Source organism: Erithacus rubecula (genome assembly GCF_903797595.1).
Source record: "Erithacus rubecula genome assembly, chromosome: 1".
Lineage (NCBI taxonomy): Eukaryota > Metazoa > Chordata > Aves > Passeriformes > Muscicapidae > Erithacus > Erithacus rubecula.
The window spans coordinates 12,844,954-12,869,259 of record NC_136658.1 but is presented as its reverse complement, the minus strand read 5'-3'; positions in this window follow the sequence as shown (position 1 = coordinate 12,869,259).

Here is a 24,306-nt window from a genome sequence, read left to right as displayed (position 1 = left end):
GATCAGGAAGAGAAAGTCAAATAGATTCTCTGCAAAGAGCAGGACTGGCTGGGCAGAGGAGATGAGAACAGTGGTTTTTGTCTCTTGGCTTCATCAAGTGCTTGACACTGTCTCCTATAACATCCTCATAAGAAAGCTCATTAATCCACACATCTTCAGGCTGGAAAAGGGAACAGGGAGGAACATAATGGAGTTCAACAAAGGCAAGTGCAGGGTCCTGCACTAGGGGAGGAACAACCTCAGGCACAAGCAGCTCTGGGGAGAAGCAGCTGGAGGACACATTAGCTGTGAGCCAGGAAGGCCAAGGGAATGCTGGTGTGCATTAGGAAGAGCTTTGCCAGCAGGTTGAGAGAGGTGATGCTGCCCCTCTGCCCAGCCTTGGTGAGGCTCATCTGGAGTGCTCCATACTCCTTAGGATAAGAAAGACAAGGAGATACTGGAAAGACTTGAGTGGAAGCCGTGAAGAAGATGATCTTACGAGGACAGACTGCAGGAGCTGAGCCTGCTTAGCCTAGAGAAGACACACCTGGGAGGGGTTCTTATCAGTGCATATAAATACCTTACACTGACACTTCCATCTGAATATAAGGAAAACCTTTTTTATTCTGAAGGTGGCAGAGAACTGGAAACAAGCTGTCCAGTGAGGTTGTGGAGTCTCCCTCACTAGAGATATTTTCCAAACCTGCCTGGATGTGATCCTTTGAAACATTCTTGATGTGACCCTATTCACAGGTCCCTTCCAGCCCCAACCATTCTGATTCTGCAATAACATTAGAAAATGGATAGTTCTTATCTTAATTGGATGTTCAATACAAATTAATTTGCATAACTCCAATATTAAGAACGAACACCCAGCTAAATAAAATTCATGCCACTTACCAATATTTTCTCATTTAATCAGACCATAATTCGAATGTCAGGTAAATGAAGTACAAAAATGTTATAAAACTTTCTCTTAGAAGGATGCAAGGAACAGATTCAGTCTGTCCTTTTCATGGTATGTAATTAATAATTCCTCAAGTAATTGTTTTGCTTTTGGTAGACTATACGCCAAGTAAGTACTACATATAAAAAGAGATGAAAGAATCTTGCTGTATTTCGCCCCTACCCAAGTCTTGAAAAATATTATGCAAAATTGGCATCCAGTCTACTTGCTGATGAAAAAAATAGCTCATTTAATTCATTCTGAATTTATGAAATCCTATGGTGTATAAACGATGTTGTATCATTAGGTTAGCGTTTGCTCCAGGATTCATGGTATTTTGAAGAGGAATGATTAAGGATGTTGTTAGTAAATCTACAAAGAACAGGACACACAGCATTTAAACATTACCCTATCATCTGTGCAACAAATGTTCAGCATCATTATGTTTCCACAATAGCAATTTGCTATTGCTCTGTGGGGTAAGCAATCAATATAAGCAGGCAATGCTTTTTATATCCATAGAAAGAGAGTACAGTTTAGCCTGTTTCAGCCTTTGCAAAATCAATAGGCATGTCTCTATATGGCAGACAATTAGTCTCAGTTGCAGATGAGACTGACAAGGTATGGGCTATAATTAACACAGGAAAGGCTTACACAATGTTCGTGCTTTTGTTTGTAAAATGTCATTCAACTTTTTACTGAGCATTAAACGTAAATATTGTTTATAGCCCTAAAGCACAAGGAGCAGCCCAGAATTACTGCAAATAACAGCCTCTAAAAGTGATGTGTAAGGATTTTTAGTGGAATACTCAAAGTGTGCTTAATACTGATCTGAATCTGTGTATGGAGAATAACTTTATATTCAAAATATATAATAAATAGATTTCAAACCACCCTCCGACCTCAGTCAAAGTGCATACAAATGGCTCTACAGAGACTGTTGTCATCAGAAACAGATAATTTTTTCCTTCACACTGCCAGTTTGTCCTTATTATTTGTCTTGGGGATGGAGTGGTTTTGGGATTTTTTCAGGCTTGTTTTTGGTTTTGGTTGCTTTTTTTTTCAAATCCCATGCCATTTTTGGTTATTTTGTTTTGTGTCTTACAGGGTTGCTGCCCCATCCCCCACCTTGAGGGGTGAGAGACCAGATTGCTCAAATCCCATCCAGCCTGGACTTGAACACTACCAAGGTTCAGGCATCCACACCTCCCTGGGGAACCTGTGCCAGGGCCTCACCACCCTTACTGTAAGGAATTTCTTCCTAATAGCTAACATAAATTTCCTTTCTTTCAATTTGTAAGGATTACACCCTGTCCTGTCACTACAGTTCCTGGAGGCCCCCTCCAATACCAGAATGTGCTTTGAGGTCTCCAAAGAGTCTTCTCTTCTCCAGGGTGAACAGCCCCAACTCTCTCAGCCAGTCTTCATATGGGAGGTTCTCCATTCCTCTCATCAACTTCATTACATCCTCTGGGCTGGCTCCAGCAGGTCCCTGTCCTTGCTGTGCTGAGCCCAGAGCTGGATGCAGCCCTGCAGGTGAGGTCTCAGAAGAGCAGATGGAGGGGTAGGATCTCTTCCTTTGACCTGCTGGCCATGGGGCTTTTGATGCAGCTCAGGATTTGTTTCACGTTCTGGGCTACGAGTTCTCACTGCTGGCTTATGCTGGGTTTTCATCACAAACATCCCCAAGCCCTTTTCTTCAGTGCTGCTCCCAGTTATTCATCCCCCCAATCTTTTGGTGTGTCTGGGATTAGCCTGACCCAGGTGTAGGATCTTGCACTTGGCATTGCTGAACTTCATGCAGTTCTCACCTCTCCAGCCTGTCTCATTCCCTCTGGATCCACCCCTTCTCTCCAGCATGACTGCATCCCAGAGCTTGGTGTCACCAGGGACCCCACTGTCCATGGCACCAGCAAAGCTGTTGAACAGAATCAGCCCCAGCACCGACCTGAGGGACCCCACTCATCACTGGTGCCTACATGGAAAATGAGCCATTGGCCACAGCTCCTTGTGTGGTCATCCAGCCAGTTTCTTATCCACTGAGTGGTCCATCCATCAAATCCATGTCTTTTCAAGTTAGAGACAAAGATATCTCTAACAGGGCAGAAGAATGTAAAATTTGTTTTGCTTTGCAGAAGTCCAGGTAGATGATGTTAGTTGCTCTGCTCACATCCACCATAGATCCATCTCAGAATGTCACCAAATTTGTCAGGCATGATTTCTCCTTTGTAAAGCCATGTTGGCTGCTACAAGTCATTCTCCATATGCCTTAGCACAGTTTCCAGGAGAACCTGCTCTTTAAATCTTGCCTGGCCCAGAGGTAAAGTTGGCTGGTTTGTAGTTCCCTGGGTATTTTTCTTTCCTTCCTTCACTGGCAGCCACATGGAACCCAAATACTGGGTAATAATCAGTAAGTTTAAGTAGACTTGACAGCTTTGCAACCACACACCTGCCCCCAAAAATGAGTCAGATTTACATGTGAGTGCCTTAGTGCCTTTTAGAGTCACCAACTACTATCACCTGCCACCTTTTCTTGGTTGAACTAGTTGTTAATTTCTTTATTCATGGAGCATATTGGGCTGCTCTAGTTAGCTCTGGCTGTTTTTCCAGTATGCTGCATGATTCCTTGTTAACCTGTAGAGCTACCAAGCAGTTCTGGATGGGGATGTTTGGTGGGGAATGTCTGGCTTTGAAGGAAATCTCTTCTTTTTATTAGCTCTCTTCTTCCTTTTGTTAATTTTCTTTTTTCACTACTTCCCAACCTTCTGTGTTAATTCCCTCCCTCCTTTTCTTCCATGTGTGCTGGGTGTGAATTTTTGGCCTCTGGGGCTCCCTCACCACTGGGGTTTTGAACCAGCTGCCTGTCCTGGAGCAGAATGCCAGTTTAGCACTATGTGAGTGTGATCAAACTGTGTGTCCTACTCCCCTCTACATAATTTATGACAAACTGTTAGTGATGGGTGGTGTGCAGTAGTTGACCAGTGCACACCCAACATCCCAGGCTACAAGCTGGGTGTGAAATGAGGTAAGGGAGAAGAGGCAACCCTGCAAGGCTGGGAAGTGTTTCTTTTTCTACACAAATGACTCAGCCCTGATAAGTCTTTGGGGGAAGGACCAGCACAGTCACACCCATGGACCTTCCTGAGGTCTGGAACCTCCCTGTACAGCTTCATCCCACAATCACCCCTGCCACTGGTGTGACCTTGAGGAGCTGATGATTTTATCCAAGCTTTTACTCATGAGTCATCACTTCTGTAACATTATAGAACAAATCCCAACAACATCTGGAGTTTCATTTAGAACTGCAACTTCTGCAATTGTTAACTTGAAAAATATTAAAAATATAATTTAATTTACATATTTATTTTTATTCTCTATTTTAATTTGATTTTTCGTGTTCATATCTTCATGCAGTGTAGTACTTTTTCATCAGAAATCTAAAATTGTTCATTTGAAAGACCGGGCAGTTGGATTCTTTTATTTGGTTGGTTGATTAGTTTTTAGAATACTTATGTTTCAACAATTTTCTCAAGTCCTCGTATAAAGGGACCATCCAGCCTTTACATAGAGAAAATTAATGTTGCACTCAATAAAATTTGCAATCTTACTACTGTGTTCAGCTGACTTCATTTGCCTACAAGGTCTTCAGAGCATACAAAAAGATTGTTGGTATGGAAATACAAAGCTGGAAATTATGAAAATACTTTCTTGAAACAAAGTTTCATTGCCAACAACTCTACCTACAATGTGAGCAAAAAAACCCCAAAAGCCAAAAGCAAGAACATTCAAGTATTTTCTTATGGAACTTTACCCTAATATACATTTAAATCAATGTTTACAATTTATTTTCATTTAAAATATTACACTTAAGGCTTTAATTAAATTTAATTAGAAATATGAATAATTTTATAAGCAAGAACCTCAGAAGAGTTATTGTAAAAATATCTATTTTTAAAATAAGAGAAAAAGGTCAGAAATTACTGACAACAGATGCCCATGTATGGATCTTGTACTTGTGACTTTCTAGAACAGTTTTGTCTTTTAGACTCCTGACAAATACTGTACCTTATCAATGGGTAATTAAATGACAACATTTATGAAAGTACAGATTTCAGTGAGTTCTGTTTGAAGTTTTTGTGCTGAATTTTTGAAATATGACATTTTTAGTAGCTTTTAAAAGCTGTTTCATCTTATCTAACATTTTTTATCAGCACTAAAGAAGCTACCAGTAAAATTCTTTGTGTGTTTTTCTTGTCCTTTTATCTTTTTGCAGCTAAGATGTCTTTTATTTTAAAAAAACAACTTTCGCTATTTTTTTTTCGGTTTTAAAAATGCTATTCAGTATATTAGGTATTTAGGATGACATTCACTGATTATTAGTTCTTTTTTGAGATTTAACTATAGTAAAACTGAGGCTCATTAGAAGTTAACATTTAGACTCATTACCCTATGAGTCCCTGTGTATCATGAGCTCATGAGCTGGAGCCTTTTGCCTTGATGTGTCTCAGTTTGCATTGATCCAGCAGTTGATACATCCAGAGAGATAAAGGGATAAAGTTCTCACAAAGTCAGCTCCTTACAGCTGCAGACAGAGCACCGACTCCCTTCAAAACCTGAAGTGGTCCTAATTTGTTTAAACATCTTTAATTCCTTCAGTTTTTCTTGTAAAATAATAACCAGTGCCTTCAGGCCTCTAGGAGATAAGAAATTCAGGGGAAGCTCTCTGCTTCTGGTACAGAACTGGTTGATGCTTAAACATTTCACATCTCCTCCAGAAGCAATTTAGGAGAATGTTCTTTACTGGTTTTAGCATGAGGTCTGAAACATCAAGAGTCACTGAAGTCTGAAAACATACTCATAGGTATAATCTTTTGACCTCTGATGAAAACCTAAATATTCACCTCTTTTGAAAAATTATTCAAAGGCATGTCTAATCAATTGAGCAGCTTTGCTTTACATTGTATTTCCTTTCTTTTCTGCTTCCTGTGGAAGCAGGCTGAACAGTGCTATTTCCATGTGTGCTTCTGTCACACTGCTGGATTAGTGGTCTTCAAACCACAGTCCACTCTCATTCTGTTGAGACTGGATGTTCACCTCCCTTGCATATGTTTATATCTATTATTACTATTAATATGAGCAACAGGTTCAGTAAGAGGGGACATCCCTTGATTGTAAGAGCCATAGATGTGGTTACCTTGTACTATAAGGGGATTTATAGTATTTATTCCAAAGAAAAATGAGGATGATAAACCACTTGGGAACTAATTAACATACCCCAAGATCTTTTGATGATGTCTGTCTGTGTCTCTCTGTAAAGCATGGTCTTATTACTTGCATACTTCAAAGGAAAGTTAAGAATAAAACACAGAACAGTGGAAACTTTAGATGCCAGTATAGAGATGGATTCATAACAAGATTATACTAAGCTCTTCAGGCCATGTTATTATATGCTTTCAATAGATTAAAAAAAATATATGATTTTAAACAGAAACCATTTCAAAGCTTTATAATTAGATGTGTTTGTTTCCTTTGTTTTTTGTTTCTTCATATCCCAAAGAAAAAATAATGAGATAAAGCCTTAATTTATATAAATATATAGGCTCCACCTCATTATATGGAAAAAGAAAATTAAATACAGCTCCAGGGCAGGAGACCCCTTGCAATTCCTAATTCTGAAGTTACAAAGAGTTTTGGCTTTTTTTGTATCTATAAGTAGAGCCAATAGGTTGTTCTGTTAGTAAGGATGAGTCAGTCACAGGATAATTTAGGTTGGAAAAGGCCTTTGAGGTCACTGAGTTGAACTGTAAGTCCAGCACTGCGAAGTCTACCACTAAACCATGTCCCTAAGAATCATGTTCACAGCTCTTTCAAATACCTGCAGGGATGGCAACCCAGCCTCTTTCCTGGGCATGCTGTTCCAGTGATTGATAAAAATTCCTGTATTTTTTCTTAGTATTCAGTCTAAATCCCCTGGTGTAATTTGAAGGCATTTCTTGTCCTTTCACTTGGGAGAATGGGCAAATCCCTTAACTCAACTTCCTTTCAGAGTGTTCTGCAGAACAAGAAGCTTCCCCCAAACCTCTTTTTGCCCAGGATCAACTTCCCCAACTCCCTCTGCTGTTCCTCATCAGACTTGTGCTCCAGACCCTTCCCCAGCTCTGTTTCCTTCTCTGGACACACTCCAGCCCCTCAATACGTTTGTTCCAGTGAGTGGCCCAGAACAGGACGCAGGATTTGAGGTGTCGCCTCACTGGTGCCCAGTACAAGGGGACAATCACTGCCCTGGTCCTATTGCTGATACTGGCCAGTGCCATTGGCCTTCTTGTCTGTCTGGGTTCATATTCAGCTGCTGTTGACCAGCTCTCCCGAGCTCTTTTCCCAAAGACAGTCTTCCAGCCACTCTGCCCCAGCCTTTCATGCTGCCTGGGGCTGTAGGCAGGTTTTTGTTGTGACCCAAGTGCAGGACCCAGCACTGGGCTTTGTTGGACCTCATACAATTGTCCTAAACTCATTGACCCAGCCTGTTCAGACCCCTCTGTTCAGCCTTCTTTTCCTCCAACATATCAACATTTCTGTCCAGCTTGGGGCTCTCTGCAAACTGGCTGAAGGGTCACTTAATTCCTTTCTTGTGATAGTTGATGCCAAAACAGGATCAGCCCCAATACTGAGCCTTGGGGCCTGGCAATACAGGCAGTTTTTTACCCAGCAAATAATGCCCCTCTCCAAGCCACAGATAGGCTGTTTCTCTAGGAGAATGCTGTGGGGAAAGCAGTCAAAAAGAGATAAGTGATTCAAGGCACACATCTTAAAATACTTTCAGAGGTGTAATAGTCCTGAACTCCTGTGTGAAGATATTTCCATCCCAATAAAACTGCCTTTTTCTGCCTATTTAATGATCTCAGTGCTTCATAGCTAAAATCATTATAGACCTTTTTGTGCTGCCAAGGTTGCTCAGAGCTGTGTCAACCTGCAATAGAATCAGCCCCCAAAGTTTTTTCCTATTTTATTATTTGCTGCTTTATAATTTAAAATAGTAACAGCTCTGCATGTCACTTGAGAATGGAATGAACAGGATTCTGTTTAGTTTTCACTACTGGGTAAAAGAAAGCTGAACAGAAAGGTAGGTATTAACTACTGTCTCCAGATTTTAGGCTCCTACTTGATACGTATGACCTAATTCTTTTATTGATGACACTAATTTAAAGTGAGAGACCAGGGATCTCACTGCAATCAGAACAGTTGCACACAGAAATGGAATATTCAGCTACTCAAGTGATTTTTGCTATCCAAAAGCTAAGGCACCTATCACACACTTTTAATCATCATCTGTCTTGATCTGCAGAGAGATAGTCTGCAAGTTTTTAAATGTTTCTCTACAGACTATCTTTATGTTGTGCCTTGGTTAAAACAAAACTATGTATTCACCAAAATACTTGTTTATATCTGGAAATATAATTATATTAATTCAGATGTCTATGTGTTGTCACTTTTAGGAAAAAACAATCTGAAATTATATTCTGGAAATTTTATGAGTTGTGGTTTATATTTTCTTTTAAAAATAACCTCAGGAAGATAGTGTATTTTTCCTCTTCAGATTTATTCAATGCAGCATAATTTTGTATTTACAGCTGAAGTTAGTTCCCAACCATAGAATTAAGAATTTGGATTGAAAGGGACCATAAAGATCACTGAATTCTAACCCTTCTGCAATGGGAGAAGTACCTTCCTCTGGATCAGGTGGTTGAAGCCCTGTCCAGGCTAGGCTTGAACACTTCCAGGGATGAGTGTACAAGAAGTGCACTGAAATCCTTGTTCTCTCTTCTACTGACTAGAGTAGAAGTGTCAATGTCCAAGTAATGTAAATAAGCCAAAGCCTAAAACAGTGTCACTGAGTTGTAGAAGACCTTACTGATGAGTATCACACCCTTACACAAGCCTGAAAAATGTGTAAAGAGTGTAGAGCGATGTAGTGAGAAGCCATGTGTATAGAGAAGACCTTTGTTCATCTTCCTTCTGAAAAGCAAAAAGAAGCCTTTCCTAGCCATTCCTAGCATTTCCTAGAGTAGCCTGTTTATATTTGGTGCTCTTCAAAGGAGAGACAAGATTGAGCAGCTTCTTGGGACATGTACAAGCCTGACCATTTATTGGTGGAAGCAAATCATGCACGACAGGATTGTCATTGCTGTGAGGGTGGCATGGCACTGGAACAGAGATGTTGTGGAAGTCCCATTCCTGGAAGTGTCCAAGATCAGATTGGATAGTATTTTGAGGAAACTGGTCAAAGGGAAGGAGGAATTGGAACCAGATCAACTTTAAAGTCCCTTTCAACCCAAACCAATTCTATAGTGATGGGCTACCCTTGAATTCATTACTTATGTGATTGCTAGTTCCTGTTTTTTTCTTTTCTTTCAGAATTTGAATCAAGGAGATTCTTGAAAAGGTATCCAGAAACTCACTACATTTCAGCCATGAAGGGCTGCTTCCTCTCAGTCTCTTCCTAAATCTCTTCAAGCCAGTGAATGCAGAATTTTGGACCTATATCTGCTGTAATTTCCTGAGCTGCTGTCTGTTTCCTGAGTCCATTGCCTCCTTGATTATTTCTGTTCTGCTCCTTATTACTGCTTTGATAACATTTGTACTGAATTTACTCTAAAATGCAGATGGAATGATTCATGTATTTTTCACACAATTAAAAATGGTGAAACTCATTTAAAAAAGAAAATCAATTAAAAAAACTACCAACAACCAACTAACAAACCAAACCAAACCAAACCAACCAACCAACCAAACAAAAAAACCCCACCAAAACCAAAAAAAAAATCCCAATCAAACAAACAAAAAAACAAAACAAAACAAAAAAAACCAAACAAAAACCTAAACCAAACCAGGAAGCCCCAAACCCAAAGAAACAAAGTAATCTAACAGATAAAAAAACCACTAAATGAAGGAAAACGAAATCATGAGTGTTGACACATTTAATGTTCCATCCATCCAAACTTCCCTCTCTTCTGTAACTTCCCAGTGATTTTAGGAAACAGCTAAAATACTTTCCCATCTGCTTCTGAAGTGCCTACAGTTCATGTTTCACACCTTCTTCTCTACTTTTCTACTGCTCAACCAATGTTTTCTTTCCTTTAAACAGAGAGATGGAGGTTAGACTAAAATGCACCTTATTTTTCATTGTGCTAATAGTCCAGCCCACACACTGTCAAGCAGGAGAGATGTACTCTGACAAATGTGTCCTTCCAAAATAGAACTGACCCTGAATGCAGCTGCTAATTCCCTTTTTATATACTCAATAAGTCACAATGAAAAAAATCAATCAAATGTCATCATTGTGACATTAAAAAATGAGATACAATGTATTTGAAGTCTGAGGGGAAAAGGAGACTGAGGTTAAAATCACAAACTGTAGCTATAATTTATGGCTTAATTAAACTCTGTATTGATATCCTTATCTGACAACACCTTTTTTTTTCTCTTAAATTGTCTCAGTGGGAATGAATCACCAGGGGTATGTTTATCCACATCTCAAGAGGCAGTATCAAATCACATAGAAAATGGGAACAGATGTATTGAAGATTTCTAAAGTTGTCAATTCCTTCTTTCTCTTTGCATCCTTTTTTTTCAAGATGATATCTATCCCAAAGTTGTAGAGAATTTTGGGAAAATGTCATGCAAGAAGACAAAGTATTGGATTTTTTTTCTGTAAAAGGAAAGAATTATGATGAAAGTCATCATGTTTCTTGATATAATTTGGAATATATCCTTTTGATAGCAAAGTGGTTTTGCCTTACAGAAGGAAAAAGGAATGTATAATCCTTATTATACAATAATTTATGCAGATTTGACACTGCAGCATTGTGCCCTGGTGAAAGTGAATTCTTATACAAATGAATTATCCAATTATGTATATAATTTTAGATTGGATATATATATATACATACATACATACATACATACATACATATATATATATATATATATATATATATATATATATATGGAGAGAGAGAGACAGTAGATTTGTAGCTGTTTTTAAGTCTAATTTTCTATCTTTCTTGCCCCCAAAAACAATGACAAGAAATTGTGCTTTGAATAAAAAAAGTCTTTTTGCCAATGATTACTTTGTTCTAAGGGCAGACTCGCTTAGTTAATCTTAACATGACAGATAACTTAAGCAGTAGAGAATTGCCTAAATTAATTTTCCATGATTTAAAGATAATGAAATGAAAGAATCTTTCACACAAAATTTAAAAGAAAAAAAAATCTTTTGTTATGTCAGTTAACATTGGTTTCAAGAACTTTAGCCTTGCCTATCTATATATCCTAGTGATTTTTACTCATATATGTTTTTATTTAGGACTTGTTTTGCCTTTGGAATACCTTACACAAAGTATTAATACTGCAATTATGGCAGCAAAGATTTTATGTTCACGAAGAAATTTAAAAACATATGTCCATTGTTTTCTTTGCTCTTATTATTGTAGTTAGTATAGAAAGCACTCCAGAATCCATGTCCTGCAGAATTCATGTCCTTTTTTTAATCTGGAGAATAAAAAGGAAGTTTACATGAACTGGTTCACATCTAGCAATTTTTAGCCTAGTTGAAGATGGATCAAATCAAATGTTGTCATAAATTTATCAAAGCTCTTACTTCTGAAAAGTTACACACAACAACAACCACTAGTCAAGACATGTTCTAAGCAATGCACTTCATTGACTATTGTATATTTCTTAATATTAACCTGATTTTCACATTTTATTTTAATAATTGTAAAAGAAGGAAAATGTCTAAGGATTCTAGATGTGGGTTTGATGGATTTGGCATGGATTTTATGACAGTATAAAGAAATTCAGAAAAAATGTATTGGTTATTTTAAGTATTGGAATGTATTTATGTTTTGAAATGTGACTTCATTATACTATAGAAATAATGAAAAAATAAAACCACAGAATATCTGCCATGATTAAATGAAATAGACCACAGAATGGCTTGGCTTGGAAGGGATGTTAAAGATCATCTAAATCCAACTGCTGTGCCATGGGCAGGGACACCTTCCACTTGACCAGGTTGTTCAAATCCCATCCAACCTGGCTAGATTTGGGGTACCCAGAGCTTCTCAGTGAAACCTCATAAGGCAGCCTTTTCATCCCATCTGTAAATATCTTACACTGCTCTTATACAAATTCTTATAAAGTCCTTTTCATGCCTTTTATTTTTTTTTTTTTTTTTTGGCTTTGGATTTGTGTTTTAGGAAAAGAAGCAGTGTAAAGCCTAAAGTAGTTCATTTTGAAGCTGTGTTTTCCAGGCAACATCTTCCTGATCTCCCCCAGATAACTGAGGTTTGACTGCCCTCTCATGTGATCATGATCTTTATTTGCAGGGCAGAGGAAAATCAAAATATAAAGGAGCAGATTAAATCATAGGTTTTTGAGAAGTTGCTTCACTGAAAATCTCTCATGTATTGTTTAAATAATAGCAGTCAAGAATACTGGAGCTGCGAATGGTGTCATGGAAAAGCATTACTTTACAGCAGCAGCTGGGTAAAATCAGGAAGAGAAGGAAATGCCTAAAAAATACAAAAATGGCCAAAGCTTCGAAGCCATTCAGACCTTAAAACAGAGAGATTAATGAATGCATCACCAGGGGGTTTCTCTTTGCATGGTTGTGGTTCTTCACTCATCTGACATCTCCCTTTGAATTTGCTACAAAACATAATTGAAGGATTGTGTATTTAACCTTGCTTTGGGGCACTGCAGAATGTGTGAGATTTTACTGCATTATTCAAAACACATAAAGGGAGAGCCAGGGGATAAAATATTTCAATTTTATTCCATAAACAAAAACCCACAAGAGAAATGTGTTCATTAGAAAGATGTGAAAGGATTTTATCAGCTTTTGATACACGTAACATAATTGCTTGCAGAAATTTGCAAAAAGCATCTCAATACCTACTCAATATTCCTTCAATGGGGAATAGAAAAAAAGAAAACAAAAAAAGTTTTCATGAGACACCTCCCCAAAACACTTGTCTTTCTTGGTTGGTATTATGTCTTAAAAATGAAATGTGTTTTTTCATTGGTACACTTTGTTCAGCATTTGAAATCTAGCAATTTTATTTGCTTCATTTATTTTCTCTCTCTGGTCTTCCAAGTAATTTTACCATTTTCTTATTTTTCTCCCCCAAAACCCTTTATGCCTAAATTCCCTTGTTCTTTTAAACTGTTTCACTACCTGCAAAATCCATCTGCTTCAGGTGTTTTTCTACTACACTAGAGGGTGAAAATTAAAATAGCTTAATGACTCACTACCTGTAAAATTACTTTCATTTTTTTCATGAATTTTAGTTCAGTCCCATAGTGAGTATAGATTCAATGCAATCTTTGTGTTTTCTGCTCTGAATTTGGGATTTTTACTAAATAAAAGCCATCCTCTTAGTCAGAAACTGTGTATTAATCTGCAGAATTATCCATTTTCAGAACATAATACACCACTGATCACTTAGAAAATTAATGCTTGGTAATTCCACACCTGACAATTCATTCAAAATTAGTACAAAGCTTACAAGGCTTTTAAAACTAAACTAAGCAAGTGGGGTGTTGTGGGTAGGGGTGTTTTGCTATTTCTTTGTCCTTATACTCATTAAGAGCTTTTGGTTTATTGCATTAGCAGACCTTCAGAATTGACATGTAACAATAAATGTAGGAGATCCATAGATTTAGAAACAGACCAGAATAATGCTTTAATTACATAAATTTGGTCCATATTTAAATCAAGGAGGCATCAGCTGGACCAATGTATTTGAATAGAAGTAAACTGTTTACATACAAGCATCACATTTTGAAGTAATTTGTATTTTATCTTCCCTTTTAAGGTCTTAAATTAAGCTGTATTAAAAAAAAAAATATTTACTTCCTATATACAGAGCACTGAACTACTCCTTTCTAGTTTTTGGGTTTACCCTTAGAGTACAGAGTATTTTCTTAAAATATGCACATTGAAAGACAAGATGCCCAGAGCCTCACAAATTACTCCTTTAGAAACTGAAGAGGGTATTATACCATGGATGAGTTTTGGCAACAAATTTTATGAAATTCATCCTTATTTTGTCCAGCTCTTTTTGGCAAGATTGATTTAAATATCTCATTTATTAAACAACAAAGAATAAAAAGGAGCCCAAACCAACCAAACAAACAGAAAAAAACACCCACCCCAGATATATATGGGTTCACAAAGAAGTACCTAAATATCTGCTTTTATTTGGAGTAAGATTTTTCCTCCCATACTCAAATGTCATTTCCTGATTCATTCTGCATAAAATCAATCTATTCATTGCATAAACTGAACATACTGCATAATAAGGCAATAATTGTGTTGAACTGTAGATGTTCAGATGAAAATTGTTTCATATTAAAGCACTGATTTTTATCTGACTTTGCAATAGGATAGTTTTTGTTTCAATGTACTGCATCTAAAATAACCTTACTATCCATTTTCCTCTAAGTTTTTCAGGAAGATGAAGACAGCTGTACTTTTTGATTTAATGATGCAGATATTTATGTGAATCATTACGTAGGATTGCTATAGTTGCAAGGTTTATTTTTCACCTGGCTTTAGCAAGTGGAGAAGCACCATTTTCTCAGCTCTTGCAGTTCCAGCCAAACAGACTGATAAAAATGAAATCACTTCTGTAAACCTCTCAGCTTAAAGCTTGATTGGGACAGAAAAGAAAAAAAGGAAAACTGCAGCTCCCAAGCTCAACAAGTTGATAAATTCAATTAATGGACTTCTGTGTCTGTTGAAACTGCTGTTCACAGTAGTTATGGCAAATTCCAATAAGAATGGCTACAATCAGGATGCAGTAACTGAAATTGGATGGAAACCTGAAGGACGTGTAAGTAAAAGTCTGTGTAGCTACTGTAGCCTTTCATTCCATGTGAATAGTATTTAAAACATTTAGATTATCAGAAGATTTTAGTCTTCAATTTGAAGAGAATCCTGATTATTTAGACATGAGTTTCCTACTGATGAATACAGCTACACAGATTAATAAGAAACTGGTGAATATGAGGATTTTCAAAGGGTCTTTTTTCTTACTATGTAGTATTAATCTATAGGACTAAATAAATATCAGATGGAAAGGAGGGCATTGAATAACATTTTTAGGACTGTGGATGCAGGTTGAACACTCTCCTCTGAAGAGTTCTGATGAGAAAACTGGTATTCACTATAATATATATAAAAGTAAACAAAAAAGCAAAACTATCAAAACAAAACAAAACAAAACAAAATACTCCCTCCCCCAACCAAATCAATAACATTCTGAATCAGTGTCTGTAAGAAGAGAAGATTCCATTTTTAGAACAATATTTTGAAGACATAGAGCTCTCAGTTAAGGTATGGATTCTAAGAAAGGATTCTGGTAAGTTCTCTGTTGGTAGGAAAGAGGGCAGAAGTTATGAGAGCAGTCACATTAAAAAGAAGTACAATTTTTAACATCAATACCTGGAAAGCACCTGTTAAATGTTTTTATTTCACAAGAATCTTCAGAAGCATACAAGAAGGTCAATGGTAGTCCTAAGGAGATGTGGAATTTTTTTTTTTTTTCTCTGTGGAATCTTTTGAGATTTGTTATTTTCCTTATGCTTTTACCATTTTGTTATTAATAGAGAGACCTATTCAGTCAGTCCAGCAAGATCTGGGAATTTCTCTTGCTGATTTTATTCAGTTGGCATTTTTTCATGTTGTTGCTATTGTTTTCTTAACATTTTTCCCTTTTCTGAAACCTTTGAGGTGCCATTCACAGGGAATTCCTGAATTCTGCTCTAGTCAATGATGCTCAGACACAGTCACCAGCACCCACTGTGCTGCAAATATTCACTTCCTTCATTCAAATATCTCATTTACAATGTTTTTGATTTTTCTGCAGATTGTTATACTTTCTGCATCTGTGCTGAACAGTTACAGAGATAAAGTATGCAACCTTGGCATACATCTCTCTTGATGTTTCACTCTTTAGCAGCTTCACAATCTGTTTGTATTGCTACTTTCTCCCCAAGTATTCATTTTTTTCATTAGCTGCATATTTCATGTCACCATTAAGCATTCAAAAATATGTAATAATCTGACACATTGGGTTTCATCAACAGTCTTTTCAAAATCAACAAAACATTAATGAGCTTTTCTTTGAACTTCTGATGCATACATATACCATCATTTTGTTTCTCATTCCTAATTCAATGTAGAATCCATACATCTTAATGCTTATCTCACAGTCTTGATAAATGCATGTGGAGTTTTAACCATCCTCTTTTTTTTTTTCCTTTTAGTAATTTTATAGTTCAAGGTTTTTTTAAAGTCTTTAGTGAAGGAATAAAAATAAATTATTTGAATATTTGTATATTTATCTTTCAAAGTTTACTCTGAAGGAGTGAAATTCTTCAAAATGTTTCACAACATCCTACAAATATATTCGTTTTTGCTTAGTAGTACCCAGCTTCTGTCTAGATACCATTTTGTAAGTATGAGAGTTTCCTCTCTGTAGCTTTTTATTCAGATTTATAAGAATCTCAAAAATCGTTCAGATATTGGCTATTCATGTAATAGATCATCATTTCAGAAGTTGTGTGGGCATAGTGCCCTCATTTATGTCATTAAAGGATGAGTTATAATCAAATATTTCAATTTTTTTATTTTACTCTCCCCTTGAGCTTAGGCTGCTGTTGGATTCTACAAAGTGCTGATAATTGATTACAGTCAGTGTGGACATCAAGACCACAGGCAGCTCGAGGGTCAAAGTCACCTTCTGACATTGATCTCGCCAGATAATGGGCACTACTTTTCTGGACAAAATGAGCTTGATGAGTGTGATGGTACTTCACTTTAAATTGATGCTGGATTATCTACTTTAAATGAAATTATCTGATGCCAGAGTCTGTGTCTCATGGCATGAAATGATCACTGTGGTCATTGCTTCATATAGCTTATGAAACAGAATGGTTTGGGTCATGCTTGCAGGTTCCTGGAGGTATTTATTACATGAGCTACAGTTTATTATGGACAGGCTATCAGGATATCTGAAATAACAGATATTTTTTGGAATGAACAGTCTTCTGGGACTCAAAACTCATAGTGAGTTTTCATGTTTCATTTTCCAGTGATGCCAAAGATTGAAATGGTTCATGCTTTAAAAATTGTTATGAAGGAGTTTTGCCATTATAGCAAAAACTGTACAAAGAAGCTACAACCACAGAACCCCTTCTTGAAGATTCCTGACTGGAACTTTGGACTGTGAGTTAAGTTGCCTAGATAACATAAAGGGGCACTCTTGTTAAATCATCTCAGGCTGAGGGAGAAGAGCAAATCTGCTAGAAAGCCAAACCCACCTGCACTGGGTGCAGCATCCCTGGCTGGGTTTGGGGTGGGGGAGACCACAGCCCACAGAGGCCAGGTTTGCACAGACTCCCCAAATGAGGCAGGGGAGAAGGTTTTGGATGTGTGGTGTAACCTCTGCTCAGACAGTGAACACCCATCCTCCCTCACACAAACCAGCCCAGCTGTGAAACCCCCAAACCCACAGGATACATCCCTGGGACATTCCTGTGAGAGGCAGCTGAGGGGGTCACAATCCATCAAAAACCCCCAAAGTGTCCCCAGAGGCCTTGAACCACAGCACTGCATGTGATGCAAAATAATGAACAGATCCAGAGTCTGCTGCAAGACACTGGCACCTCCTCTGGGGAAGGTAGCTGGACATTCCCACCTGGCCTGAGCATAAATTAATCCATTGGATTTTATGTGCTCTGGAGAAAAAGAACCCTCACCACCAAGACAAGCAGCTGGCGAGGATCAACAGGACACTGTTGGGATCCATGGAGTGGTGATACTTTCTTTAACCTGTCTAGCTTTCTGTCCCCCCACCATTTTCTATTTTTTCTCTTCCTTTTTCTCTCTTTTCCTCTCTCTCTCTCTCTCTCTCATATTTACTATTAAAAAAAAAAATCCATACTATTGACATTAGCATATGGTCTCACTTGCACCTTAATTCGGGCAGAGGAATTTCTAATAACTTTAAAAACAGGACTATACCAAGTGAGAATAACTGTTAATCTGTTATTTTTGTTTTCTGTTACGTTTGATTCAAAAATAATGAACTTAACTTTTTTTTCCTAGGCACAGTGTTAAAGTGAAAATAACAAAGTATGGGTGTGAATATAGTGCAGAGCTCACAGTAGCAGCTATATCTGAACTGGTCCAGCCTAGCAAGCTCAGGTCTCAGAAACAAAACATCTGGAGGTGAGAGTAACCAGACATTACTCTGCCTCATCAGGCTTTGTGGTCTGCAATGCAGATGTATCCACACTCTTCTTTTCTCCATATGAATGTCTCAGGTGTTAAAGCTGGATGAGGAAATGGTATTGACCTGTATAAAAAAGTACAACCAAAAGTTTGCACTCTCTCTTTTGGATTCCTGTTGCAGCTTTCTGGCTCCATGGTGCAAAACCCTGAAATTCCCACAGAAAACCAGCCTAGAATTATTACAGTGTTGAGTTTATTTAAAAATAGAAAAATAGAGGTACTCAATTTTATATGTTTTTGCTAATATACTTTATGCTGTCCTCAATGTGAAGTGCTGTGGAGTATAAATACTTGTTTTATTTAATTGTACTATGAAAGAAAAAAAAAATTAGATGCTCACAAGGTCATAGCTGTTGATTTGGCCTTCTATGCATATAGACTCTAAAAAAAGTTAAGTAGATTAATTTGAATTTTTAAACTATTTTTTCTCTGTGTGTACCTTCCATGCTCACTTTAAGTGTATGCATTAACAAGGAAGGTTACTGCTGGGTCACTGAAAGCCCAGACATATAGCCAGTTAAACTATTTGCATAATATAGATACTGTAGAATTTGTTTAATCAAGTGTACCAGGACACCATCAAAGCAAAACTAACTCTGATTTGCTCAAAAAATTGCTCAGATGAATGGTCTGTTAAAGTATTGGGACTTGTTATTTGCCACAAAAGGTTTTATCATTTTTGTCAGTGTGGTCTTCACTTGGGAACAATTCTCTGAGTTATATATTTCACTTCAGGGTAAAAAGAACAACTAGCCGTTTTCTTAGCATCATAAGCAAAAATACCTTTGCATGTTTCACTCTCTTCCTTCATGGTAAAGTTACATGACATGATCACAGAGCAGCTGATACTGATGCAGGTGAATGGCCAGGATATGATTGCAATAAGGAATATAAAGACTCCTTGTAAAGAGGACCAGAGAAAGAGAAAAAGGATAACTATTCTAGGAACTGCTCTATGCCAGGGCCAAACAGATGTGGTTTCTGCCACAGCTGCTATTATTTCCGGGGGAAAAAAAAATAGACTAAAAAGTCACTGCAGGTAGTAGGAAAATAGTGAAAGCCAGGGCAGAAGTGGGAGGAGAGAAGGGAAGAGACAGTGCCAAGTGTTGCAGGTGACACAGTAAATTACAGACCAGGGTGGATCTGGATACTGGAGCTTATTTATGAAAAGGGTAACAAGGGTTTTTTACCCTGCATGATTACCTCACACACTCAGTCACACCCTCCCCTGCAGCCCTTGTGCTCCTTAGATCTCACCATCCTTTCACTGTGGAAAGTCCCTCCTGGCCCAGGAAGGTCTCTAGAAAACTGGGTTGGTTCCCTCTGAGCTGTTGCTCATCCTTACCCATCTCAGCTATTCCTCTCAAGGTCCCCAGGCATCCCTCTTCTTTGGTCTTCTCACAGCCCCCTGAATTCCAGGATCTTCCCTCACTTCCAGGATCTCTCCTTCAGCAAAGATCTTCACTATTTCAGGAACATCTTCTTTTCAAGACCAGTTTATATAGTAATCCTTTTCAGTAAAACTCTTTTCCAAATCCTCAGTTCTCCTATTTTCCCCATTTCAAGAGTCTTTATGCTGAAACACAACACTTGATCAGCCTCTTAATTAGTGATTTTATTTTACATTTCTTTATTAATTTGAGGATTTGGGAGGCCAGTTTTGTTTAGTACAGATGGTACCAAATTTTTCAATGAGCTCATATCTATTGCTGCCAGCAATATTGTAGTGGACTTCTTGAGAATAAAATAATTCAGTTTGGGGCATTCAAACACACACAGAGATATTGACACAGATACAGACACAGGCACGCATGCATAGACACACAAACACAAATATATGAATAGTTTTTTTCCATCCATGAAATCAGGTAAAAGAAATTTTGGTGAGAGGAAAAATAAATTTCCAAGAGGTCAAAACGTTGACATTATATATGCCTGACAACAGTAAAAGGGAAAAAAAAAGAAGCTATGCATGAATACACTGTGATGGATCTTGCCATTCTGCAGCATTATCATACACAATGCCAGTGCTGATGCAGCATTGCAATTGGGAAATAGTTTCAAAACTTTATTCACTTTGGTGGGAGGTTGGGTGGGTAAAGAAAATATCGCAAAAAGAGAATAAAAAGAGCTGGAGAAATTTGGTGAACTCTGGCTCAGAATGTCAAGTAATCCCTCTTTATTATCTATACCACATACCTTTCTCTTAGACACCTGTCTAGACTGCATCTCTCATAGCTGCTGACAAGCTTGAGGAATCCCATTAACTCTTCAGTCCCACTGACATCTCTAGCTTAATTCTCAACATTGTCAAGTATTTACAAAAGACTAAAAATTCCACTGACTAAAAATTGCAGAAAAAATGCATTAAACAATCTCTCTCTTTCTCTCAATGTCAGCTTTACTCTTTTATAAGCCTTTAAATACCATAATGCAGGGGTTTTTGTGTTTTTTATGTTTTTAAATGGAGTTGTCATCACTGTAGAAGAGTTTAAAAAATCTTTGCTATTCCTGTGTATTAGTGTGACCTTAATAATGAATGGATCCTACCTTTGCATCTGAACCTCTCAAAAATTTTTATGGAGCTAGTATATTTCGTCTTTGTGCCATGTGAAGATGCCAAACCATGAATCATGAAATCATAGAATGATTTGGACTGGAAGATACCTTGAAGATCATCTTGTTATACACCCTTGCCATAGACCAGATTGCTCAGAGCCCCATCCAGTCTGGTCCTGAGCAGCCACAGCTTCTCTGGGCAACCTGTGCCAAAGTCTCACCACCTTCACAGTAGAGAATCTTTTCTTAATATCTAGTATATATATACCTCTTTTAGTTTAAAACCATTTTTACTTCCATTACCACTTCATATCCCTGTGTGAATTCCTTCTCCAGCTCTCTTGTAGAGGCACTGGAAGATGCTCCAACATCTTCCCCAAGCCTTGTCTCTCTCAGCCTCTCCTTGTAGGAGAGGTGCTCCAGCTCTCTGATCATTTCATCTCTGAAAGAATTTCACACTTTCACTAGGTTTTAGTACTTCAAATAACATTTGAAAATACGAAAATCACAGAGGAAAATTGTAATTAAAAAGTATGAATTTTATGTCTTGTATAGATTCACTAGTGCTTATGAGTACTAAGTTGTCTGTCAGTTTCCAGTCAGTGCCATAAGTTCTTTGGTCATAACAATTCTTTAGTCTGACTACATTAAAAGATTTATTCTTCACTGAAACTCAGATAAAAATTTCTGAGCTTCCTAAAAATATTTTTTTTTAGTCCTGCTGCCTTCAGCTCTCTAATTCAAATTTCAGTCTGAGGACTAACTATTGCCAAACAAAAGGTAGAGGATGCTCTGAACTTGCAGTTTGGGATAAAATTATGAAAATAACAAAACCATCACCAATCAAAACTGAATTCTTTATTATGTCTGTTCTTCTTCATCACAGACACATTCAGCTGTCTTCTGAGACACATATATGTGCATGAACATGCACATTCTCAGGTTAAAAATAATCTTTAAAAAAAAAATTGCTGGGACAGAGAATTCTATTCATTTTATATTTTGCTCCTTTGCTTGAATGGTTGTTACTTTTTTTGATCCACATGAAGCAAAAAGGGTTTGACTGAAATAGACTTCTTCCAGAAAGACAGTATTTGGAGAATCATCTTTTGAAGCTTTATTTTGCTTCTTCCTGAAGGGATGTGAGAACAAAAATAAAATCGAAAATGTGCCACAAGAACTGAAGCCTCAGTAGGACCCATCTATCTTTTATTTCCCTCATACAGGAAATCTTCAATTTTCCCGACATGATCCTTGTTCTTGTCATTTTTTTTAGGACACACCTATCTGGACTGTCATTGCACAGTTCTTGTGCTTGGCTTAATTTCTCTTCTTTACCATGTTTGCACTTGGCTACCACTGTGGCATCAAATTCTGTGCTTCTCCTTCCATTTAAACATATTATCTGAAGATGCACAACTGTGAGGGTGGACCACAGTTCTAATACCCTTAGAACAAGCAGTAACACCTAGAGGGCTTTCAGTCATAATATTTGCCACTGTCTATTCATGGATTTTGATAAATGGGTGATAATATCAGCATACACTGTAATATTATCTGATTCTCTCCCTATGACTTTTGAGCAGTGTTATTGCAATTGGCATTTTGCTGACACATTCATGGATGTGCTCATTTTTCTTCCAGAGTATTCCTTTCCTCCTTCTCCAAGCAAGGATAAACTGCACTTTTGGAAAAGATCTTGTATAAATTATGCTTAGATTTATACCTTAATTGTAAATAGTTCTAAAGGAACAGCTAATGAAAGAAATGGAGTCTAAAAAATATTATTTTTTAGGGTACAATTTATTAAAGCATTTAATTTGTTTAAAAGGTTGAGATACGGAGGCAAATACTTCTCTGTCTGACATGGTTTGTACAGAAATCTTTTTCTGTAGAGCTTGGTTTCCCAGTTATAAAATAGCAAAAGTAGTTGAATACCCATTAGTTATAAATATATATGAGACCTAGAGGTGCTCAGATATGAGAGTACCTTCCTGTACCTTCTGACTGAAATACAAGTTAGTGTTTTCTGGACTATATCATTAGGGTTTCAAAGACATTATAACCTTTCTAATTTCTAAGTGCTAGAAAAAAATTTAAAAATATGAAAAAAAAATCTATCATGATTGTGGGAAAAGAAAGCTCAAGTGCCCATTTTAGACATATTTCTATAATGAGGAAAACAGAAATGAAGCTAATTTACCAGTAGCATGACTGTAATCTCCAATTCACTTTAAAGCACAAGTTTAGTGAAAATCTGTGTACTTTTGGTGAAGGAGAGTAGACTCAAGTATTGGGTGCACCGACACTTTATGTATGTGAATTTATAGATCTCAGATTATACTCAAGAAAGACTTTTTTGTGTCAGAGGAAATATCCATGCAGATTTCATCAGCATGCTACTCTAGTCAGCATATGACACCATGTCTGGCAGGTAAGTAATTTACCATCCTGATTCTGTGGCACATTAATCACATTCTTTCCTTTCCACCACAGTTAGTAATATCCAAAGCTGCTAGTACAGATTCATAATTATTATGGTTCTGATAACAGTTAACAAGTGTACAGGAAGTCTGGTGATATATAATTAGCAAATGTTCATCCACTTAATTAGCTTTCCCTTCACATGCCATTTGCATAGTGTGCAGCACTATTCTGAATTTTGAGGATATATGTAATTTTTTGAGAGTGAAAAGGGTGTGATATCTCAAAGATATTTTTACATTACTTATTCAATAGTAGTAGAAATCTGGTAATGAGTTGTGATTTTCCCTGTGGGATGGTGACTCCTCTCTCACAAGAAGCTGCAGGCCCACAGTGAATTGCTGTGTTGTGGCACATGGTCTGATTCACTTATTGGTGGTCATCCTGCCTGGAATTACTGTGCTGCAGTACCCAGAAATAACCCAGCTGATTTATGGGCTATCTTGCAGAAAAGGTGATGGCTTTAAGGCATAAATTGTCTAATAATTGATTTCAGATTTAACTCTGCCTCAAATCTAGTCTTTTGGAAGCCCAGTTCCTTCCTCCAAAGAAACAGTCCTGTCTAGCTGCTGAATATGCTGGTGTGTCTCTGAAGTACTTTTTTCCAAGGACTAGTTATATCATGGAAGGAATAGGGAGTTTCCTAGTGATGTAGTTTCCTCTAAGCTATTTCTACCTCCCTGCTGGGGCAGGATAGAGGAATCTCTTGGTCTTTTGCTTTCTTATGGGGGCTGTTCCTGTCTCAGGGAAGGCACAGTTCTACCACACTCTTTTTCTCTCTTTTTCTCTTTTTCTCTTTTTCTCTTTTTCTCTTTTTCTCTTTTTTTCTCAGACTTCCTGATACACTTTAACTTTTCTACTTCAAGTGGAGGAAATAAAAAGGTACCTTCACTTGGTCACTCTCAAGACATGTTTTAATTAACCTAAGTTTAAAAGAAGAAGACTTTGAAAAATATATATTTATATAACTTAAAAG